Source organism: Felis catus, chromosome C1, assembly GCF_018350175.1.
Source record: "Felis catus isolate Fca126 chromosome C1, F.catus_Fca126_mat1.0, whole genome shotgun sequence".
Lineage (NCBI taxonomy): Eukaryota > Metazoa > Chordata > Mammalia > Carnivora > Felidae > Felis > Felis catus.
In genome coordinates this window covers 90296131-90322500 of record NC_058375.1, presented here as the reverse complement: position 1 = coordinate 90322500, position 26370 = coordinate 90296131, and the positions used below count along the sequence as shown (strand labels likewise).

General features: G+C 33.9%; 1 protein-coding gene across 1 annotated transcript in view; it reads right to left on the bottom strand.

Annotated features, from left to right (window-relative positions):
• The window catches only part of LOC123379084, a 204637-nt gene that overhangs the window by 66699 nt on the left and 111568 nt on the right, over positions 1 to 26370 (bottom strand). The window lies entirely within an intron of this gene.

The window sequence follows — 26370 nt, the reverse complement described above, 5'->3', positions numbered from 1 at the left end:
AAAACAAAGCCTTTTTGGAAATGAAGAAAGCATTGGAGTATAAAGGGCATTTCTCAATTTCTAACTGAACTCCAATATGTTTTAGTTGGAAAAGCATTAGCACAATAGCTATATTAACTTTCTTTATTTTAGAATGGTATAAATAACTGTGAGTAATCAATCCCTTTACAAACAAAATGAGGTGTTTATCAGTAATGTTTGGTTTCCCCCAGGTGCTTGCCTACTAGGTGGGCACTGCCATGGACTACTGGTCATGCTATTATCCTTTCTGAGTTTTTAAGGTCCTTTGCTTATGGAATACAAAACAATACATCACTTGCAAAAGTGGGCCTGCTTCTCTTCATGCAAACGCTTGCATTAAATAACATCATCATGAAAAATTTAGTTAGTAGACAAACAAAACCTGGTACAATCTCATTTCCCTTGTATATGCAGACTTAGCGTAGACACATTCATTGTGGGATACAGATTGATATTAGAAAGAATGTGCATAGAAAGATTTATTTTGCAGAACACACATGATGAATGGTGATGTGTGTAAAGTGAAATTAGAAATCATACAGATTGTAATGAATTTACTCCAAGCAGTCTTTTTAAAGAATTTAAAACAGCAAGTGTTAATTTATCCATTAAGAATATTACAGTTCCTAATAGCCAACTGGTTTGGTAGAAGAAGTCCCCTGAAAACAAAAGCATAATTATATTATTTGCTTATCATTTACAATAATAGTGAGATTGACAATGAAGGTATTAACTAGGATAAAAATTATTTAATATCATGGTTATATATTTTAAACATTACTGAAAATAAATTCTGTCCACATCCGTATATCTTTCTTTTATTTTTATAGTAAAATCATATTTCCAGCTCTAAATTTTGATCTCATTTTTGAAGTAATTAAAAATTAACAATGACTTAATTTTTATGGCTCTAATTTCTCCATATGGAGAAGGAATGTAATATAAGTTATTATGGTGTTGTAATTTTAAATAGATGGACTTTTATCATCAAAGTAATGCACACTCAAGGGCAAAAAAGAATAACAAAATGCATTCAAATCCCACTACTCAAAAGACTGGTAGTGTGAACCAATAATACACTATATAACCTAATCCAGACATTTTTATATACTTAAAATAACTTAAAAAAATGAATCATTCAGCAGATTTCTGTAATATCCTTTCTCCTGCATTTTTATAGTACTCTGATACATTTTATGTGCCATCATGTGTTAATCAAAATCCTTAATGTTAGGAATTCAGCAACTTCTAAATCTGGATTTTTATGTTACATTGCAAGGTGCACTGTTGCGACAATCTTGCCTCTCACCCTTTATACAGCATTTGAAAAGAGTGCCCAAATGGCCTTCAAAAATCTGTACAAAGCAGTTCATGCAAGTGACTTGTTTAAGCAGTTCAGGTAAGTGGTTACTTCTTTGCATGCATTAATTATCTTATTGAACATGATTCTGTTTTAATTTGCTTTTCTGATATTAAAAAGTGGGCAATTTAAATATGTTTATTAGATTTCTAAAAATAAATTTCTTGTACAAGTTATTTGTATTTCAATAGGCATATTTTCATCATTTTCTAATGAATATGTAGTGTCCTTTATGTATTTTAATAAGCAATGACTTCTGCAAAATTTCTCATCCTGAGCTACGTGAGATACTCAGCGCTGAATTTAATAATTTTGCATTTTAAAGAATCAGTCATATAACTGACCAACTTATATGTTACATGAAAACCACTGCTATGGATGGGTTAACGTCAACCTGAAAAAAATCTAGTGATTATCTGTACTATATAAAACATTATTAAGTCAAACACATGAAGAAATTACAAAATACAGATGTTGAAAATAGGAGATGCATGTGCCCTCGTGAAATAAGTTTAAAATTAAAATTGACCATGTTTAAGAAAAAAAATCATAACATGCTAACAAAATAAAGAGTAATTAATGAATAGTATACTATGGGAGGAAGGACAAATTGACAGGATATAAAGTTTGATGATCTAATATTTTGGGTGGAAAATAATTTTTGTGCTATAGTGGACTGTAACCTTGAAGTGTTTCAATGATAAGGAGTGAGTGGTGATGAAAAAGCATGACATTTGATAGCATTAATGACTAATGTAATAGGAAATTGATTTCCTAACACCTTCCCTTTGCATAGTGTCTTTTCCCTTAGATTGAAAGAGAATCAATATGTGAATATCTGAGTATATGAGAGGCAGCCAAGTGAAAAGAAAATGCTCTTCAATTAGCAATTAGAAGACTGGATTTCTTAACTTAATTGCACCACAAATGAGTTGTATGACCTTGGGCAAGTCATTTGGTCTTTCCAAGGTTTACTTTTCTCATGCACAAAAGAAAATGGTATCTAAGGCCCAGTATTAAATTTATGCAATTCAAATTTGGAATAAATTTAAATCAAAAAGGGAGTATTAAATGCACTGAATGTCCTTTAGTGATGTTTCCCAAACCATTTTCTACTAGAGACCATTTTCCTTTTTGTAATAACTAATGTTTTGTTAAGGTTTTATTTGGAGTAAGCACCATTCTTAATGAAAGCTCACAGAACTCTAGAAGATCAGTATTGCTGTTATTTCACATTATAAGCTAAGAAACTAAAGGGAGGATAAACAATTCATTCCGGTTCTCCATGCTAGGATTCAAAGTCAATCTGACGCCATAAGCTGTAACTGTAAGCATTACCCACACTTTCTAAAATATGTTTTTTTTCCTCAAATAAACTTGGAAAACACTGGCTTCCACAGAACAAAATCAGTTGATACAAAGTACTTTGGAATACTGAAGATTTACTTTGAATATCCAAGAAGGACATCATGTTCAGGGCGGCCTACATTTGTTTTGACCATGGAAGTTGTATGAAAAGGAATAGTGACCACGTCAAAGGAAGTTCTGCAAAATGATTTGAAAAATGCTAATTCTTGGGTCTTAGGAGGCATCTAATTGTATTTTTATTCAGGGAGATCTGTATAGAAAATAATTTCTTAGTAACTTGAAGAAGTAGTAGTAAGTATAAATAAAAAAGATCTCTATGGGATTTACTCTTCCATAAAATTAATTCCCACTTTCCATTTTTCATTTTTTTAGTGCATGTTAATGTAAAAATTCTTACCAGCATATTAAATATGTGTTTACCCAGGGAAAATTGTTTCAGGATGGGGACTGTAGTGCTCTGAAGAGGTCTAGATATTTTTACATTAGGATCATTCATTCCTAGCAGTTTTGCTTATGATGCCTCCAGTGTGGGTAACGTTGTTTACCATCTGTTAGTAGTTATGAAACACAAACATATTGGTTGTTTGAAAAATATTTCTGTATTATAAAATGATAAAATAAATACAATTTATACCATTATCCTGTGTACCTTTAAGCATTTCATTTATACTCATCAAATAAGCAAGCTATAATAAAATGAAAGACATAAATCTTCCAAATTAGATACTTCATCATATTTAATCATCTGAGATTTCCCAAATATCAATTTGAGTGATAAAGATTTACAAAATATCACATAATCAAAGAAATAATTTATACTTGATGACAGTGTCAATGATGGATATAGAATAGATAGATTAGTATTTGATATATTTCATATTGCTATTTCTCTTTCTCCTGGAACCCATAAAATACATTCAATCTCATGAAATATACCAGAATTAGAATACAGGGAACAGCATTATACAGTTCATACCTACTATTTACAGATTCTGTATTTGCCAATTAGCTTACATGCTAACATGCATCTAAAACCCCAAAAGGAATACTTACAGATACTTTGCGGTCATTCACAGATACGCTCAAAACCAAGGAAAATTTGTGTCACTCAACGCACTTGTTTCCAGTTCAGGCTGAATGAGATTGTACTCTGCCTTTGCTTCAGTTCTCATATTGTATGTAATAAAGTATCCTTTTCAAGATCTATTTATTGCCTTTTTTTCCCCTCTACATTTTGTGCTTTTTGTTGGTGGCTTTGCTGTTTAAAATGCCCCATTAGCATAGTGCTGAAGTGAGGTTCAGTGTTCCTAAGTGCATGAAGCCCTCAATGTGCCTTATGGAGAAAATATGTGTATTAGATAAGCTTCATTCAGGCATGAGTTATAGTTCTGTTGGCTGTGAGTTCAATGTTAATGAATCAACAATGCCATACATCCAGGAAAGGAAGACAGATTAAAAAAAAAAGTGCAATAGATAACATTGTTGTGAGCTGAAATAGGAAGAAATTTACAGTCATGTTACCCAGGATAAGGAAAATGTTAAAACCTTCCTGGCTAGTCTGGTTGGATTCTATGTTTCAAAAGGTGATAAGGTCTGAGGAATGTTAAACTCTCAGACAAGGCAAGTTCTGCAGATTGGGATGCCTTGGAAAAAAATTTTAAAATACTTGCATATAGTATTTATACTATATGGAAAATAGTTATGTAGAACAACAGATTTTCAATGCTGATGAGAATAAGTTGCTTTGTAAGAACTTTGCCAAAGAACTACCTTTGTAAGGACTTTGTTGAGACCAGAGGCTCTCAACAACCTGATCCTGTATTTCCCCAGGTGGGATAGTTCAGTATTTGCTAATTCAGTGTTCATGGCAACTTTGTAGTAGATAAATACTGTAATCAATGAGAATCAACTATATATTTTTAAAATTTGTTTTTTGATACCTCCCTGGCTTATGTTCAAAACTTGTAGAAATAAAGCTTGCAAAAAATGCTGAGGTACTTTCCAAAGTCATATCACTGCTCTAGGGTTCTAATGGAGGGGGGGAGTGGTGTCTAGTGTGGTTGAAAGATTTTCCCTATTCCAAAAATGAACTGTTGTATAATAGGACTAAGGAGTTAAGGTGCCACTTTGAGATCTCAAAGGAAAATTATGAGAGAAAACCCATGACGTAAAAATCAGGATTCTTTAAGCTATGTGGGTAGAAAGAAGACTCTCTACTCCCTTAAAGTAGATTCCTGGACAGGAAACTGCCAGAGTGACAGAATATGGCAGGATGGGTCTTAAGCATGAATAAGATACTGAGATTCACCAGACATACTTGGGAAACTTAGGAGCTGCATTTTTTCTTTATGCAAATATTCAGAAAAGTTTAAATTATTTTCATTCATATGATACAGTCAATCGTGTTAGCAAAGCCTGTAGAATCTAGGATTATAGCAATAGAAGACATATGAGATTTTATGTTGTAGACAGGCTGCTATATATATAATATAGTACTGTACATGTAAACTTTAAGGAAAAGCAGTTATTTCGAAAAGCAGATCTCTGGTTCAAGAGAAAGGGTACAGATTTTAGGTATAGATATGTTTATTGATATAGCTACCAAGAATTATAGATACTAACATATATGTATATGTACTATTGAATATATATATACACACACATATATATACACTTAATAATGTTTATATCTATTTTCTAACTATATATTTATCCATATAAATCACAATACATAGATTTGGTACTCAGTTGCAAATAAGGGTTGTTGAACACAAAGATACATATGAATCTCCAAGGCAAAATGTATAAGGAATGGTCGTCAGCAGCGAAAACTTGGTAAATGTCCACTTTAGGGAGTTTGTAGAAGAAAATAAATTAGCAAAATAGAATACATGCCATAATGCTATGAAGAAAGTAAGAGAGAATATAATGATGCGTGACCACTGGGACCGGATGTCATTAATGTGATTTTCACATCAACGGAGGTAACAGGCTGAAATAAGATGTGTTATATTTAAGGCAATCAGTGTGCCTCCCAAAAACAAAGTTGAAGGAACACTATATGGAACACTTGCGATAGGGAGGAGGGTGAGGGGATGAGAAAAACAGTGATCTAAGCAAAACTAACCTTCCTTATGCTTCCACAGCATATGTACTTTCATTTTGAAAAAGAATTCTATGGTGGTTGGAACTTGGTAGAACACTCAAGAGATTTAATTTATATGAAATAATTTATTTGGAGTCTAATAATAAAAGGAATGATGTGACCTAGATAATATCAATACTTACATTAACATAGGAAAAAACTGAGGTAGTGACATTAAGTAAACTGTACCAGGATACACAGTACAGTCAGGGTGTAAATGCAGGCCATTTCAGATTCTCAGTTGTAAGGCCTACTCACATAAGTTAGGATGTTGGTGTGTAAAACCTTTCTGTCTAAAGATTGACCGACTGATTGATTGGTTGAAGTAAACTTTATTTTTTAGAGTAGTTTTAGGTTCACTGCAAAACTGAGGGGAAAGTACAGAGATTTCCCATATACTGATTGTCCTTATACACACATAGCCTCCCCAATTATCAACATTCCCCACAGAGTGGTATAACTGTTACAGCTGATGAACCTGTACTGACACACTATTAATATTCAGAATCCGTATTTTGCATTAGGTTTTAATAGGTGTACATTCTATGGATTTGGACATATGTACAATGGAATATATCCACCATTATGGTATCTTATAAAGTAGTTTCATTGCCCCCCAAATTCTCTGTGTTCTGCCTATTCATCTCTCCCTGCCCCTTAACCTTTAGTAATCACCCATCTATTTACTGTCTCCATAGTTTTGTCTTTTCCAGAATGTCATATAGGTGAGATCATATAGTATATCAATTTTTCAGATTGGCTTATTTCACTGACTAATACCCACCTAAGGTTTCTCTATATCTTTTCATGGCATGATACCTCTGATACCATTCTTTGGATGTATCATAGTTTATTTATCCATTCACCTACTGAAGGAAAGACATTTTGGTTGCTTCCAAGTTTTAGCAACTATGAATAAGGCTGATATAAATATTTTGATACTGTCTTTTGTGTAGCTACACTTTGCAGTTCCTTGGGACAAATATCAAGGAGTGTGATTGCTGGATCATATGGTGAGAGTATGTTTCATTTTGTAAGAAACCATCAAATAGTCTTCTAAACTGGTTGTACCATATTGTCATCCCACCAGCACTGTATGAGAGTTCCAGTTGCTGCACATCCAGTTGGGGCACCTGGATGGCTCAATTGCTTAAGTGTCTTACTTCAGCTCAGGTCATGATCTCACGGTTCATGAGTTTGAGTCCAGCATCAGGCTCCATGCTGACAGCTCGGAGCCTGGAGCCTGCTTCTGACTCTGTGTCTCCCTCTCTCTCTCTGCTCCTCCCCTGCTTGCACTCTGTCTCTGTCTCTCTTAAAAATAAAAATAAATATTAAAAAAATTAAAATAAAAGAACTTTGTGTTATCAGTTTCTTGGATTTTGGACATTCTCTAATAGGTCTATAAGGGTATCTCACTACTGTTTTAATTTGTATTTCCCTGATGACATGAAAGGTGGAACATCTTTTTACATATGCATATTTGCTATTTCTATATCACCTTTGGTAAAGTGTCTATTAAGATCTTTGGCCCATTTTTATATCAGGTTGATCATTTTCTCAGCGCTGACTTTTGAGGGTTCTTTGTATATTGTGGATAACAGTTCTTTATTAGTCTTTATCATTTGTTTGCAAATATTTTCTCCCAATTTGTGGCTTGTTTTCCATTCTCTTGACATTGCTTTTTGCAGAGCAGTTTTTAATTTTAATGAAATCCATTTTATTAATTCTTCCTTTCATGGACTGTGCTTTTTGTGTTATATCTAAAGTCATCAACAAGCTCAAGGTCATTTGATTTTATGTTCTCTTCTAGGACACTATAGTTTGTCTTGTTATTTAGGCCTGTGATACATTTTGGATTTAGTTTTTGTGAAGGATATAAGGCCTGTATTTAGATTTTTTTTTTTATTTTGCATCTATATGTCCAGTTGTTCCAGCACCATTTGTTGAAAAGACTATTTTGCTCCATTGTATTGTCCTTGCTCCTTTGGCAAGGCCAGTTGATGTAGGTCTACTTCTGGGTCCTCTATTCTGTTCCATTGATTTGTTTATTATTTTGCCAATACCACCTTGTCTTAATTACTATAGCTTTATAGTATGTCTTGAGGTTGTGTAGTGTCAGTACTCCAACTTTTTTCTCTTTAATATTGTGGTGGTTATACTGGTTCTTTGTCTTTCCATATAAAATAAGAATCAGATTGTCTATATCCATAAAATTATTTACTGAGGTTTGACTGGGATTACACAGAATCAATAGGTCAGGGATAGAAAGAACTGACATTGACAATATTGAGGCTTCTTATCCATGAAATATTTATTTAGCTTTTGGATTTCTTTCATCTGTATTTTATGTTTCTCAGATCTTGTACATATTTTTTTATTTACATCTAAGTATTTCACTTTTGGGATGCTAATGTAAAATGTATTATGCTTTTTATTTCAAATTCCACTAGTTCATTGCTGGTAGATAGGGAAGCAATAAACTTTTGTGTATTAACCTTGTATCCTCAATGCTGCTATAATCACTTACTTGTTTTAGGAGTATTTTTTGTCAATTTTTTTTTTTTTGGATTTTCGCCATAGTCTATCATGTTAGCTGTGAATAGAGGTAATTTTATTCTTTCCTTCCTAATTTGTATACTTTATTTAATTTTCTTGTCTAATTGCACTAGCTTGGTCTGCTAGTACCATGTAAAAAAGAAGTGGTGTGGGAAGATTCTTGCCTTACGTTGATCTTAGTGGGAACACTTCTAGTCTCTCACCACTAATTATGAAGTTAGCTTTAACTTTTCTTAGACATTATTTTGTCAAATTGAAGAATTTCCCCTTTGTGCTTAATTTACTGAGAGTTTTTATCATTAATTGGTGTTGAATTTTGTCAACACTGCTTTTCTGCATCATGTGATTTTTCTTTTGTTCCTCTTCTTTTTTTCAATCTGCTGTGATGGAATACATAAATTAATTTTCAAATGTTGAACTAACAATACCAAGGAAAAATCCACTTTGTCATGGTGTAGAATTCTTTTTATCTTTTAGTGGATTTGATTTGTCTTTGTTGAGGATTTTTTCATCTATGTTCAAACTATAGTCTGTAGTTTACTTCTAATGTTTTTATGTAGTTTTGGTATTAGAGTAATGATAATCTCATAGAATGAATTAGGTTCTATGCTTCTGTCTTCTGTGAGGGATTGTGCAGAGAATTGGTATAATTTTTTCCTTAAATGTTTGGTAGACTTCACCTGAACCCATCTGGGTCTTGTGTTTTCTATTTTGACAGGTTATTAATTACTGATTTATTTAATAGATAAAGGCCTATTAAAGTTATCTATTTCTTCTTATGTGAATTTTGACAAATTCTCACCCCTCTTTATCCTTGATAACTTTCCTTGGTCTGAGGTCTGCTCTATTTGAAATTCATATAGCTCTTCCTGTGTACTTTGATTACTGTCCACGTAGCATATCTTTTCCCATCTATTGACTTTTAATCTATATGCATCTTTACAATTAATGTGGGTTTCTTGAAGACAACATATAGTTGGCTCTTGTTTCCAGATCCACTCTGACAATCTTTGACTTTTAACTGGTTCATTCAGACTTCTGACATTCAAAATGGTTATTGATATAGTTGAATGAGGATCTATACTATTTGTTTCTGTTTTCTATTTGTTTCCTTTGCTGTTTTTTTCTATTTTTGTCTTCCACTCTTCTTTATTTTATGGTTTTAACTGAGCATTTTATACAATTTCATTTTCTTTCTTTTCTTAGCATATCAGTTATACTTCTTTTTTCTCATTTATTTTTGAATCAGTAAATCATTTAATTTTATTTGTATTTTTATAATTAGTATATTATTTGTGAATGTATAATTCTCTGAATTGTGTATGTAAAATGATCACATACTCAAAAAATCAATGATTTTTCTCATATTTTTCATTATAAATATTTCATGTTGAACATTATTCAACATTTCATTTTGGCACAGTTAGCATTTTTTTAAATGTGGTTTTAAAGAGGTTAATTTCCACTACATCATAAATGTAAGCATTCATTTTAACAGTATTTGTATTTTAATTCAGAAGTATTGAAGGGTGTCTGGGTGGCTCAGTCAGTTAAACATCCACTTTTTGATATTGGCTCAGGTCGGGATCTCAAGGTCCGGAGATGGAGTCCTATCAACAAGGGGCTCTGTGCTGGGCTCCACGCAGAAAGAAGCCTGCTTGGGATTCTCTCTCTGCCTCTGTGCCCTTCCCCCACTCACACACACACACACACTCTCTCTCAGAATAAATAAATAAACTTTAAAAAAAAGTATCGATGCCTACTAATGTATGTGTGACATCTTGCCATCCCCATCTTAAGTATTCATCCATTTAAAATTCACATGAATATTAAAGGATATATCCCATTTGATATTTGCAAACTAAATATTTCTAGGACAGGAAACTTTGTACTATTTCACATTTTATGAAATCATATTGTACAAAATAAAAGTTGTAAAAAATAAAAATAAATTGTTAGAAGTAAGAAAGATAGTATTTTGTATATCTATATGAGTATCTGACACATTTCTACTACAATAGTAAACGTTGTTGAAATATGATTAGGCTCTTTTCAAGGTGTGAATGCCTTCATTACTCATTCAGGTTTCCCATCTTTGATATATAATATTTTTTGAACATTCAGGAATGTATTTTAACTGTATCAATTTAGCTAAACTGGAACAACTTTTCCCAGAATTCTCTTCCCTTTATGTTACCAATTATGGTGAGCCGCAAGAGGTTTTTTTGTTTTTTGTTTGTTTGCTTGTTTGTCTGTTTTGTATGAGAAACAGAAAGTAGAAAGCATAGGTGGGCACTCCTTTATTCCACAGAAGATAGTTCATACAGATCCCATGCTCCAATACTGCTCACATTCATTGTTGCTCATCTGCTGCCTCACTTACTGGTGCATGGCAACATCCAGGACTTCCAGATCTGGCCAGTCCTTTCTTCAGTCTCACGGACTCCTTAGGACCATTTTCAGCACAGGGCCAAATGGAATCGACATTCCTTACACATCACCTCCATTATCAGTGTTTGGAGTTTGGAGGTGGTGAGGCACTGACAACAGTGTCCATTGTAGATTTCAGCTCACCCTAGCAGGTCCCCATTTTTCCTTGCTCCATCCCACTTAGTACTTATTTTTCCTTCCAGACCACCTTATCTTGTGGTTTTGAGTCATCTCAAAATGAAGTTGCTATGCTTCTTTGTTCAAACCTGACTGAAACAGGCAGAGACAAATTTCGGCAATATTTTCTACTTCAGTGGTACCCTGGCCATACTTCTATCTCAACATTTATCAAATTGTCTTGCACTTACCCATTTGTCTCTCCCACTGCATTGAGGGTAATGACAGGAAGATTTCTTTTTCTTTATCTATCTTTTTATTGTAATAGAGGAGTTCTGTGCATTGTGCATTAAAAATAATATATGCATGCTGAATTGAATCAGGCCCTTTACAAATTTATGTTTGCTTAAACATTTCCAATAAATTATTTTTAAAAAGTAAAGTACTTCAAGGAAGTCTAATGTTGTTATGGTTTTTATCTTAAAGGGCTCATGTATGTAATAGTAGTAAGGTGAGAAGGTGTCTAATTATAAGGAAGCCCTTAGGTCAATTGCTGATGTATTTAATAAAGGCTATTTTCACCCCAAACCATCTGTGAATCTTAGCTTTCATCATTCAAGGACTGTAGCTTTGTTTTTGGTTACATTTGAGAACTAATGGTATAATAGGCTGTATCATTCTATAAACCTTAATCTATTATAATCCTTGCTTTTATGTTTACAACCAAAGACTCTGTTTTCAAAGCCTGTTCTGTCCTGAATCCATATACTGGCTCAGTCACTGCTACCGTTTTTTTGGGAAAGACACACCACTCCAAGTGTGTCAGGGATAATATCTACATTATAAACAGGGTTATTATAAAGGATAAAAAACATGTAAATACAAATTATACACAGTCCGCAACACATAATATTTGTTCAATGGGTATTAGCTATTGTTACTATCAGATTTGTTTTAAGAAAAAGGAGAGTAATAACTGAGCACTTTATAGGTGGGTATGTAACACCATAGTTTAATTCATTGCATATATATACTTAGGTAAAAAAAAAAGTTCACTGCTCGGTTGAAGCTATGAATTTTTCATATCTGTTACCAGGTCCTACTAAATTAAGAAATCATTTCTGACTACAAGTTAACCAGTTTTTAAAATTGCTATTCTTCCATTCCTGACAGTATAACAGCAACATATTAAAATGCTAAAAATACAACTCTTAACATTTGTAGGTATAGCTCATGAAATACTATTTACAATGAGAAGTTGACTCATTGTCTTTCAACACAGTATTTCATAAAAGAAAAAAAAAGTTCTTGGCCATGTAGACTGTGGAATTTTTTTTTACATTTGATATTTCTCTATGTGACAGTCTGAATAAGTTAAAAGTTAATGAAAACAATTTCCAAGGAATAAAATATCTGGTTTTTAAATAGTCATATGTAGTGATATTACATTGGTATTTATTTTGATATTCACTGTAATCTGAGTCTAAATAAATATTGATGACTATATCCTGTTCCCAATAATATAGATTCACATTTAGTAAACTGTACAATATCTGCCAACAGAATCTTGCAGTGTTGTTAGGACACTGATACTATGACTAAGAGTAATAGCAAATTATTTTAGGGACTTCAGCAAATCCCTGTCTTGGGGGTTGCCTTTTATTATTACTATCCATAAACAATGAACTGTCAAATGTGTGAGGAAAGTTATGTGATTATAAAAATCACTATGTGATTTTTAAGAGCCAATATACTCCTTTTTAAAGTATGTTATCAGGTATATGCCTTATAAATAAATAAACAATTAATTAATTAATTAATTAAATTAATAATTTTTTATATAATCTGTATTGTGACACTTTATGACACAGAGCAATATCATGACAAGTGACCAACTGATTAACAGTCTGTCAAACCTTCCTGGAGGGGAGATTTCCTTAGGAGAAAGATTTTAAAGCAGAACAAAACAAAACGAAACAAAACAAAGCACATAAAAAACACAACTTCCTTTAAGTAGGAAATTTTTCTGGTCAGAACATCTGTGTAAAAAATGTGTAATGCTTTCTCTACATGTTTACCAGGTGAAGTTTCCAGATTCAGTTCATCCTTATCATTGTTAAACATTACCCTGATAATCCATAGTGCCATTCCCCTCTCATCTGTGAGCTCAACATTTATGTGCATCATGATTATAATTCTAACTAATTAGTTTATTTTAATTATAATCAATACACTAAGGAGAAGTTTGAGACAGCTGATATGATGTATTACCAATTCTAAAAGCATTTGTCTTGCTTTTGGCAGTTGTGCTATCTCTGGAATGGCCCTGCCTGCTTGGCAGGAACCTGTCAGGGCCATTATGATTGCTGTATGCAGGAGCATTAGCTGACAGTTCTTCTTCCACTCCTGATAAATGTATGCCTGCAGTGTAATCACATCCACATGGTCTTGCTCTAGCATTTACCTATAGCTTCATCAAATATGAGAATATGTAACATAAATATATGAGAGTCACACATATACATGAATCAGGCATAGCATCATAGTAGATGACAGGAAGTCTATGTGATAGTCTCTTCTGAAAGCCTATGCTACATGAAGCTATGTAAGTAGCTCTGTGGGGAGAAAACACTTCTGTTACTATGTTAAGGATACTTGAGTGGTTCTTAAAAACTGATACACTGGAAAATGATTTCAGAGGCATGAGACGATTTTCCCCCAGTGTAATATTTACAAATCAGTGATTCTGAAATATCATAGGCTTTGTGGTAAGGTGGGAAATTCCTATATGAAGTTATTAACAAAGACCTGTACTGGGCTTAAATTGAGCATTCAAATATATAACTTTCCTCTGATGTTGTTCTAGCATATGCTCATATTTTAAAACTCCACATTGGAAACTTGACCCTGTTTTTATTGATAAATCTTTTATTCTTCTCTCATGAATTATTCAAGTACTTGTGCCAGGCAAGCTTATTTTCAGCGAGTGAAAAGGAGATTCTCAAATCATATGCCATAATTTCTTTCAGCAAAAACCAAACTCTTTTTCTATACACATAATTTTATTTTGATAAAACTGTATGTGTTTGGTGATTTAACATTCTTTATTGTTGAAATAAACATCATAATTTTAAATGTATTTGATGCATTGAATCAATCTTAAATGAATTAACTTGCTCATGCTATTGGTCAACACCAAAGAATACGGCTCCATTAGAAATGTGCACCTTGTCACACTGATATGCTAGACTCAGTACTGCTCTGAGAAGGAGAGAGAATTGAAACCACTAAAGACTATGTAATTGTGTGATAAGGAAGAGACAGAAAGATACTCACAGCTGATAAGAGCTGAAAAATGGCCAGGAATAAGGTACTGATCTCTGGCTTACTGACTGCATGTACATTATAATGAGAGATAAAAGTTGTCAGATAGGATATATTTTTAAAAAAAGAAAAAAATATCCTAATTAGCTTTAGAGAGATTAAAGGCAACCTTATTAAGCAGTGGACTTTGACTATAGGCAGTATTTGATAGTAAGTTAAATAAATGTGAATATTTTACCATGGAAATAAAAGAGGGAAAACAGACAAAAACATTTTACTTTTTTTTAAGTGGAAAAACTTTGTATCTTAATTTCTTCATCTATGTATTTGTTTTTTAGTTTTCTTGAAGTTAGATTATTGGAAATAGAATGAAACTTTAAAACACTCTTAATTTTACAGGAAAGGAAACTAAAAGTCTAAGTGACAATCCCCCAAATCTATTTGTTATAAGGACTGCCTAGATTAGAATGTTTTCCAGATTCAGTTCATGTTAAATATTCTGTACTTGCTTTCCCTTTTTCAAATGTGACTTCTTCCTTAAATATATATTAACTATGCATTGTTTTCATATTCTATATATATGAGACTTCATATATACACAAAGTTTTTCTTTACATCAAAGCCACTACATATTATAATTTTAAAAATGAAAAAATTGTGGTATGTATAAAGGATCAGTAATATGGTTAATTTTCCAGTACAGTGTAAGAATAATTTTCCTAGTGAATGTCTATAGTTCTATGTATTCACCGTGCAAATATGCCTTAATATCAAGAATGACTGAATTCCAGGGTGCTTGGGTGGCTCAGTCAGTTATGTGTCCAACTTCGGCTCAGGTCGTGATCTTTTGGTTCGTGAGTTTGAGCCCTGCGTCAGGCTCTGTGCTGACAGCTTGGAGCCTGGAGCCTGCTTTGGATTCTGTGTCTCCCTCTCTCTGTGCCCCTACCCAGCTTGTGCTCTGTCTCTCTCTCAAAAATAAAATAAACATTAAAAAAATTAAAAAAAGAATGTCTGAATTCCAACCACTCATCTATATAGCAAAATTAAATGTACCTAAACCTACTTTCCTGTGAACTCCCTTTCAATAGGCACATCTACTCTATATGTTGACCACAATCACATAGTGCTGGACTTTATTTTCTGTAACTCATATTACAAGATCAATTATACTATAAATTACACTAAATGCTTTCCATAAGTACATATTGTCCCCTCCTCTGTATCCTTTTAGAGCAAGTATACTGTCCTTAGAGACATGGACCTGCCCTCCCTCTCCAATTCCTCTAATACAAGTCACTCTTCAAAAAAGGTGAGGGAGATGGAGAAGGAAAAGGAGAAGGAGGATAGGGAGGTGTAGGGGGAGGAGATGATAAGTAGGATAGTTGACGGTTGCTTAGGGCTACACAGTAGGTGGTCTGCTGTAACTGGCTTTAAAAAACAATGTGTTAAGGTCATTGCCCACTTTTTCCATATTAACAGACTCTCCATTTTAAGGACTATCCAACTCCCATGTGATTTAGGATTATATTTCAAATTAATCTAAATTAATTATAGTAATCTCATTCAAGCTTCAATTTTGACTTCCATGAGGCCTAGCACTTTACCTTTGTGAGTCTGCTGGGAAATGTTTCCTCCTTTATAAAAGAAAGACCATAAGAAGAAATAATCCATCTTTGTGGATTTATTTGTTTTTCCCCACTAGACATATTAGGACTTGTTACTGAATTGTGACACATATATATAACAAAGAGGGGACTATGGAGTTGGATCAGGACTCTCAGGGGTAAGGATATTTAATGTAGATAATAAAATATATTCTAATTTATAAATCTTCCTTTTTGTTTCCTATTTGTGTTCTTTCCCAAATGCAGTGCAGTTTTTTTGTCCTCAAAATGTAGTATAGTTCCATCTATATTATGGAAAATATATATGTATATAAAGATCCATGAACCACTTGAACAGCAGCTTTGAGGTAGGTGTTGAGAGATGAGACAAACCCCTTGGGATCTTAGTGATGTGGTATCTGAAGAGAATTTTAAACGTGTGAGTTGTTGGTATGTATTCTGAACATTTACTGACCATTGCTCTCCTTTCTGAGACTATCCTGGTTTTCACTATCAGGAGCCTTGGAGGGTTTTGTGGTTTGGGTTCCTGAAAGCGTGTGGATGGTAAGAGTAAACATTTCTTTCTCTCTCTCTTCTTTCCTCCCTCCCTCCTTTCTTCCCTTCTTTCCTCACTTAATTGCATTCCATTTTATTGAAAAATATGCCAATTAAACATTCACTGTCTACCATTAAAAGTTTATCACATATTTCCATTTCTGCTCCACTTCCCTACCATCCCCACTGAATACTGTACTCCATTAGCCAATGTACTTTCTTAGTTATCATTCTCACCTTCATCTCATAACAATGAGTCTCCTGCTAATAGTCATTTAAAAAAATGTGACATGGATGAATGATTAAATATGTGAAAGAAATGTCTTGTAGTAAGTGTGCTTCAATCTTTTCATGTCTTAATGTTATTGTCAGGGAATTATATTACTCATTCTATTAAACGATACTCTCTCACTAAAATTTTATTCTGCATTAGATGAAACTGGGGGAGTCGGGATCCTTTCATAACTGAAGTTTTTCCCAGAAGTAGGTTGGCATCATCTTGTTTACAGAACAGAAAGAACTAAGGAGTTGTCAGTAACAGATATCTTAGGAAATCTAGTGGGGTGGGAAAGGTGGGAAACTAAATGTGTTATAGATTTCAAAATCAACCTAGGAAGAAATATATTTCATTGGAGGTGATCAGGCAGTTGAAAAAGGGGAAATAGAGTATAACTAATTTTGCAAGCCATGTTTATGCTGAGAAATACATAATTACAACAAACAACAATCACTAAAGAGAGTTTCAATGAGATTGTCAGACTATCTTCACAGATTTATATATTGCTGATCCACAGACATGGTAGCTTTCATAGCTCCTAAGGAACATAAGTGGTTAAAAAAAAAAGGCAGACATAGAAGATAGAGGTGACACAGAGAGTAAAAAAAATGACTTGTAATTTCTTTGTGGGTATTTATATGAACAAAATATATTTAACAAATTTCAAATAACCACTGTTGTAAGATAGTTTTTAAAGATTTTACTATTGGGGCACCTGGGTGGCTCGGTCAGTTAAGCTTCCGATTTTGGCTCATGTCATGATCTGATGGCTTGGGAGTTCGAGCCCTGCATTCGGCTCTGTGCTGACAGCTCAGAGCCTGGAGCCTGCTTCAGATTTTGTGTCTCTCCCTCTCTCTGCCCCTCCCATGCTCATGCTATGTCTCTCTCTGTCTCTCTCTGTCTCTCAATAATAATAAATAGATGTTAAAAAAATAAAAAAAAAGATTTTACTATTATTTAGGCATAGTTATGTCCATGCCTTCCAGTTGTACTTTTATTATATCGCTTACTATTATTGATGGTTCCTCTTTTGTTTACTGTATTGATTTTTAAAGAAAGAAACCAAAATATGAAAAACTCAAATCAGTAAGGTTTTAATAACATCACAAAATTTTAGAAAAAGTAATGCAAAATATCAATGCCCAAAATGTTTCTACCAAAATATTTAAAATAACAAAACATTTACTAATTAGCTATTGTTCATGTTGGAAATACTGGATTTGACTGCATGGTTTTTCTTTGTTTTCAGTCATTTTTAGTATCTAAGGCCAGGAATAGAATGGTATTTTTATCAAATGCATTTACATTTGTAAACAAGATGATTTATAGGTTATTATCTGCCATCTAGTTACTCCTTTTCCTATACATTATTCCTATGGGAGGACATCACTTTAACATATTATTTCAAAAAATTCTAGTCAATGTGTCAAGTTAAAATCCTCCTTTGTCTCTCATTCCTCCAAGTTAGTTTTTCTAAAACAGTCTTTGTGATATTATGGGGAAATTAGAGTGTATGATGTTCAAATACTTGTCTCTAATTAGTTTAATCACCCTGAAATATTTTCCACATCTATAAAATATTCACTCAAATACTTAAATGATGCACAAATTTACTGTGAAATCAAGGGAGAATAAAATGTGAAAGCTCTTTTTAAACTGCTATAAATATCTTAATAGAATCAACGTTTTACAAATTATACCTTTATAAAAAATTGTAAACATAAAAATATCCACCTTTGAGCATATATGTAGTATCTTAACTCCTAATCCTAACATAAGCCACTGTGAAATTAGATAGTACTTAATAACCAGAAGTAAATTTCCGATATTTGTTATGTTTTTTTTCAATATCTCATTCATTCCTTCATTAATTCATCTACTTCTCATCTATTCATTCATAAAACAAATAATTGTTAATATCTACTTATTTAAAAAAAATTTTTTTTTCAACATTTATTTATTTCTGGGACAGAGAGAGACAGAGCATGAATGGGGGAGGGGCAGAGAGAGAGGGAGACACAGAATCGGAAACAGGCTCCAGGCTCCGAGCCATCAGCCCGGAGCCCGATGCAGGGCTCGAACTCACGGACCGCGAGATCGTGACCTGGCTGAAGTCGGACGTTTAACTGACTGCGCCACCCAGGCGCCCCAATATCTACTTATTATCTCACAGCCTGTGACAGATCTTGGGGCTATAATTGAAAAGAATATGCTATTTCTGTTTCAAAGATATATTGGTCTTGGGTGAATGCATCAGTTATCTTCAGCAACACCAATGCTGCATAACAGGTAACTTCAAAACACTTGTTGGCATATTACAATAAACAGTGAGTTTTGTTTATTACTTTAGAGGTCAGCAAGGTGGCTTTGCTGATCTGAGCTAAGAGGAGCTCATCTTAGCTGGTATTTCCCTTGTGTTGTGGTTACCTGGCAAGTGATGTGGGGAATAGCAGCTCTAAAATAACCTTGGCGCAGGGGGGTACAATTTGTCTCTGCGTCATGTCAATACTCATCATCTAGCAACTAGCCTGGGCTGGTGATGATAGTCTAAGCAGACAACCAAGAGAAGACATGTCCTCATAGTGAACACAAAGAAGCAAGACAGAAAGAGGAACGTATAAGGTCTTTTGAGAACAAGGCTCAGAATGGCATACTTTCACAATAGCGTCCTTCTATTAATTAAACAAGTCATATAGCCAGTATTCAAAGGATGGAAAATAAACTCCACTTCTTGAAGAAAGTACTATTAAGTCATATTTACGAGTGTAGGTACAGGGTGGGGGTGTAGAATCAGGCATTTTTGCAATCGATTTCCTAAAGTATGAGACACACATAAATGGACAATAATATAATATAAATGCTTCATTTTTTCTCCAGCTTGTCTTCAACTTTCTCTCTTTTCCTTTTGTCCACAATTGTTCTCAAACTCAATGAATGGTATTTTAAATCATCAATACTATCTCCTTTGCTCTTTCTTCTCTATATGTTAACATCTTATTGGAAAACTTTAAGTCTCCTCTCCCAAAACAATCTATAAGCAACTTTTCTTTCCCTTCAAGCTCTCACCTCACACCTTTTTTTCCCTTTACTATCAAATTCTGGAAAACTGATATTCTAAGTGCAGGGTTTTTTTAGATTTGCTTTTCCTGCTTCCAAACCCCACATTTTTTCCCTAGCCTATGTTGTTGACTTCTATGTTGTCTACCACTCTATGACAATATTTCCAGCGATTTCCACACCCTAGTCTAGGTCTAATGACCTGATTGATACTTTTTTTAACTTGAAACTTCATCTTTTGTTTTTCTACTGCCTCTTCTATGAGCACTAAATCTCAATCTACCACTTGGCTTTCTCTTATTCTCCAAGTGAAAAGAAGTAATGAAATGGTGGAAGAAGCAAGCACAGAAAATCTAAGTGATAACTAAAGTAGCTTGCCATTTACTGATTTTGAAATCTACATATTGACTTTGTTTTTCCAAGTCTTTGATTACCTAGTGTGCATCAAATATCATAAGGTTAGATTAATAAGTTTTAAAGTCAATTTTTAAAAAGCCATGTGTTAAAGACTCTTAAACTAAAAATATTTGGAAAGATAATGTGTGGCAAGGGTTAAACTATACATAAATGAAACAAGTAAACAAAAAACCTAATTCTTGACACAGAACTGCTTATATTCTAGCTAAAAACATAAGAATATGCAAACACATTTAGGATTGTGTGGTGGTTTTCATTAAATGTTCAATAGATGAATAAATGAACACAGCCAATGAGAGAAGCTTAGGAATATTTGAAGATAAATTTTGACATTGGAGAGAGAAACTGCTCATTATTGAAGAAGATTCTGTAAACAAGAAAAGAAAACATTGATTTTGGAGATCAACGTATTTAGAACTTGAAAATCTCAAGATTAAAGCAAATAATAATAACAATTGATAATTGATAATAATAGTGTTTCATTCAGTTGATTCTGAAAGGAACTATATTCCCTAGGACTAACTGCTCATCTTCTACCTGTATACTACAATAAGTTTTCTTACTTCCTTGTTTTTCTGAGTCCTCAGCTTGCAACTAATTTTCTGGAGCTGCAGTTGTCCCTGCTTTAGTCTACTTCATTTAAGAGCATTAGTCCTTACTCCAGCAATATTCTTGACCTCACCTGTTCAGCATACTTGAATACAGATAGGACTCTATCTCTTCCCTGCTTTATCCTAGACTTGTTTGACTCTCGTCTCCAGTGAAACTAAAATTTCTACTGACTTGCTACTTGCTATACAAAATGTGGTCCCAGATCAGCAGAATTACTGTTATTTGGAAGCTGGTTAAAAATGAAGAATTCCAGGCCCCATCAGAGACCTATTAAATAAAAATCTACATATTAAAAGATCTCCCTGTAACTTGTTTGGTATTAAAATTTCAGAAGCATTTAACTATCAGTTTCTTGGTTTAATAAGTAAAATTATAATAGATTTTTCTGTTAGAGAAACAAAATCATCTTTTGTAATCCTGTTTATTTTAAAACTTTTAATTAAATTGCAATTTATTTTTTTAATGTTTGTATTTGTTTTTGAAGTAGAGAGAGAGAGAGAGAGACAGAGCATGAGCAGGGGAGGAGCAGAGAGACAGAGAAACACAGAATTCGAAGCAGGCTCCAGGCTCTAAGGAGTCAGCACAGAGCCCGATGCGGGGCTCGAACTCATGAACTGTGAGATCATGACCTGAACCGAAGTCGGACACTTAACTGACTGAGCCACCTAGGTGCCCCAAACTTCATTTATTTTTAATATATGATGTAACTTGTGAGTGACCTCTGTTTAGTCTTAAATAATCTTTGGATTTCAAAGAACGGATATGGTATGTGAAGTTTCTATTCTAGGTAAACAACTGCTTTGGACATCTTATTAAGAGACTGATGTCATAGATGCATTTTTACATTCAGTCATTAACTCATGAATTCATTAGTCAGTATTTCAATACATATTTACTGAGAATTAAATAATTGTGTGCAAGTTCTGTGTTCTTGATGGTTTTTAGCCTAAATAAGGTGTAAATAATGATCCACATAAATTTTCTTCAGGGCTATTGTCAGAGCTAATTTTTGAGTGACAGTATGAAAACTAATATAAAGTTGTGTAGCCAGTCAGAAACATATAATATTAAAATGATAACAATAACAACAAGAGAAATGAAACCCTCATTTCGCTATCAGTCCTTCCTAGCTCTGCCATAGTGGGGTCTCCTCGTGGTTTGTTTGTTTGTTTGTGAAGTTTATTCATTTATTTTTGTAAAAGAGAGAGAAAGAGCATGTGCACACAGGAGTGGGGGAGGGGCAGAGAAAGAGGGAGAGAGAGAATCCGAAGCAAGCTCCCCACTGTCAGCACAAAGCCTGATGTGGGGCTCGAATTCAACCGCAAGATCATGAGCCAAAATCAAGAGTTGGTCGCTTAACTGACTGAGCCACCCAGGCACCCCCCTCATGGCTTATTTAATAGTTAACTAAATGTAGGTGCCTTTAGTTCATAAATAAATACTCCTAGTACTCTTCCAATTTGACAATGTGTGAAAGAATAATAAATATAATGGATAAAGAAACAAAATAAAAATTACTCAGACCTGCATGCCTTCTTAAAAAGCATTGAAAGCATCTAATTAGTCACTCCATTTTATTTTGTACACTCATTTGACAATAGGCTTTCCAGAAATGCTAATAATGGAATAAGTAGAACCTTATTTTCAGGTAAAGAAGATATATTTATTTGTCCCAATATAGTATATTCTATTCATTTGCATGTGTGAGTATGTGTGTAAATGTGAGTAAGATTGAGAGACAGCATGTACAACATAGGGAGAATGAGAGAGAGGAGAGTATTAACAAGTGCAGATATATGTTTTAAAAAATATTACCATGGGGGAGCCTGGGTGGCTCAGTCTGTTGAGTGTCGGCTTTGGCTCAGGTCATGATCTTATGGTATGTTAGTTCGAGCTCCATGTCAGGCTCTGTGCTGACAGCTCAGAGCCTGGAGTCTGCTTTGGATTCTGTGTCTCCCTCTCTCTGTCCCTCCTCCCACCCCTTTCAAAAATAGATAAAAATTAATTTTTTTTTAATTACCGTGTACTTATGCACCATACACTTTCCCAGGCTATAGGAGTTTTATATATATTCTCTCACAGTATCCTCACAAGGAACCTAGGAGATAAATTATGCCACCAATCCTATGTTTCAGATGAGGAAATTGAGGCTTAGGAAGGTAAAATAATTCAGCAAAAGTCATATAGATAGTAAATGTTAATCCAGGATTCAAATTCCAGATCAGGCAGATTCCCAACCTTCCTTCCCTGGAGAAGGATGGGCTGCAGTACTCCTCATATGAGATAGAAACACCTCATTTTTCAGATTGAAGGACACCGACTTTCACACAGATGGCTCTATGATTAGCAGTAAATTGGCTCTTAATTGGAAAGTAAAAAAATGATCTCTGAAATCCCATGTAAAAAAAATCACTTAATACCAGTCACAGTGCTTTCTGGCAAGAGTTAATGAATTAATTATATTTATATAAGCAAAACAATGAAGCAGAAAGTAGCTCTCAAACTTAAAAAAAAAAAAAAAGACTGCTTTTTAAATATATTACCCAAGCAGAATCCCCAATGAGAAGATGATCTTCAATACCCCTAAATCAGCAAGTTAAAGTTAAAAGATCTGCTTTAATGTGCTGCTATCACACTTAACCTTGCACCCGCTCCTTTCACTTGTGTAAATTGAGGAAGAAATCTCAAATTAAAAGGAAACAAAATGCTGACATTATCTGAGGATTAAAAAATTTATCTAGTCAAATGTATTTATGCAGAGTAAGTAAAGGGACATGGTTCATATTTGGAAAGTTATGTGTAAGATCTCTGCTGGTAGTAGCCCCCCTTCCAAAAACAAAAAAGGTTTGAAAACAAGCCTTCTATAGAAAGTGTAGATAAATAACCGGTATAGCTTGTTAACTTAATAGCCATTTACAGGCTTCCCTGGAATAAGACGACAAATGTGACTGGAATATGCCATACCAGAGTCTAATATTCATTTGGTATGGTCACTTGTTTTGACTGAGAGGGACTGCTGGAAGCTGAGAGAGCATGGTGAATTGGATTATTGAGAAGGATTTAACCAAACACAAAGGGATAGTAGAATTGTATCTTTATGAGTTCCCCTTCTGCAGGAGGCCCTCATAATGTATTTACCACAGCTGAGTGAGCTCACTTGAGAGCCATTTATGATGTGTAATGCTCTGTGTCCTTTGTTGGAACGCTGGATGACAGGTTAATTGAATAGTGGCAGGGCAAGCGATCAGGGTCACGCAAGACGACCAGTGTATTTGATGGCTAAAGACAGTACTTCATTACTAAAAGACTTTTATATACAAGTACAATTTCAAACTGTTTTAAGAAAAGTATTCATTTATCTCTTCTGAGACATCCAGAGATTTATTACATAAAAATGTCAATAAAAAAATTTTTACATAGTGAATTGGTATTGTAGGTCAGACAATTAATTAACAATCCTGAAAAATGATATACTTGATTATTCAATATCACTATCTTAAAACCCTATGGCCCTCTATGGTGTACCAATTCACTGTCTGTTCTGTTGTACTAAAGCTGAACGATTAACCCAGTCATGTGTTTATTTTCTATGAAAATAAATCACTTCACATATGTTTGACCCACTACAGACATAGCCATATAGAGTTTTGAGAAAAATAATTAAAATAGAAAACCAGTGTGCAATATTACTAGAATGCACCATCAATAACTTCCTACATAATGCAGTTTTAAAATTTTTTCTGACACTTCAAATCACTAATCTCCCCAAACTTAATTTATTACTTTTTTTTACATTTATATGCATCCTCTACCAGTGTACATTTTTTAATTTTGAAAATATTAATGTCAATTTTACACTTCAGATGTATTTTTTCCATTAAAATCCATTTTACTCTTTGAAATGGCACAGTAAGAATATCAAAAAACAAGAAGAATGAGAACACTGTTCAAATGGTCAATATCAACTTTGAAAGCTTGGAATTCACTAAAGTACTGCTATAATCTGAGGAGGATTTTCTCAAGTAAAATAACTGAATCTTGGGAAGAACAGCAAGTTTTGTGGCATTTTTTACTTGTCCTTTTCCCATCCTCTTCTCCCAGATCTAAGGTAGACTTGAAAAACATCAATCACACAACCAAGCAAGCTTAGAAAATGAGTAGTCTAACAGTGACTGGAGGATGCCGAATGGGTTTGAAACTTCTCAAAAAGCTTTGTTGCCAGAGAATTGTTACTATCTGACCTGCATATTAGTTCTCTGAAGAAGGTCCAGTTGCAGGACTTATCTTTACTTGATCTGATCCAGAGACCACTCAGTGAGAAAAGCCCTATCCCCAGGATCTTGTTAAAAAACAAAAACAAAAACAGCAGCAATGGTTTAATAACGTATCTGCCTAAGGAGACAATAACAGCAGTTGGGCAATAAAGAAACTTGGAAAAACTTAAAAGGAACATCTGTGAAATGGGATATTCATAGCGGCTTTGAAAAGCTACACCACATCCTTGGGGATCTAGGACATTCTCATGTGCAGGAATGTGTGCATACAGAGCGAAGGCCTAACAAGACTGTCTCCCCTCACTGGCTAATCCTGAAGTACTGCACAATGAAGAGGTAAGAGGTAAGGCAAAGATATACACTGTTAGAGTGTCAAAATTGTGTGTCAACATACACACAGAGCCCTTAGCAAAGGGTGGGAGTGTTATTAATGGAATGTATTTAAGGACACCTTCATTTAATCTCGGACTGACCCTTATCTAACTGAGCATAGGCTTCAGTGTCCACACACAACAAGGAATTCAGAATTTATAGAATTAGTTTAAGAAGCCAATTAAATCAACAAATAAGAAAATCAGCAATGACGACAAATCTTGTGTATGACAAGGGGTAATTTGATTTCCATAGTAGCTATTTTTTATAATTTAAAATGTTTCATTTCCAACAACGACAACAATGAGATGTGCAAGCAATAAGAAAAGCACAGCCAGCACTTAAAAAAGTTCATGGAAACTGTTCCTGAAGACCAGGTCTACCATGTACTACACAAAGACTTAAATCAGCTATTACAAATACTTTCAAAGAACTAAAGGAAACCATGTCTAAAAAATTTTATTGGAAATTATCAAACTGATGTCTCTCCAAATGGAAAATATCAATAAAGATACAGCAATTATAAAAAATAACCACAGAGATATTCTGCAATTGAAAATTTCAATAAATGAAATGAAAACAAACAAACCAACACTTGAAGGACTTGGAAGCATGTCTGAATCACAGAAGAAAGAATCAGCAAACCAGAGTTAAGTCAATTGAGATGATCTATTCTGAGGAACAGAGAGAAAAAAAGAAAGGAGGGACATGAACTGATCTTCAGAGATCTATGGGATACCGTTAGGCTACTGACATATGAATGAAGGGATTTTTAGAGGGAGAAGAGTATGACAAAGGGGAAGAAGAATATTTGAAGAAATCATGGCCAAAAGCTTCCCAAGTTTGATGAAAAACATTAATCTACACATCCAAGAAACAAA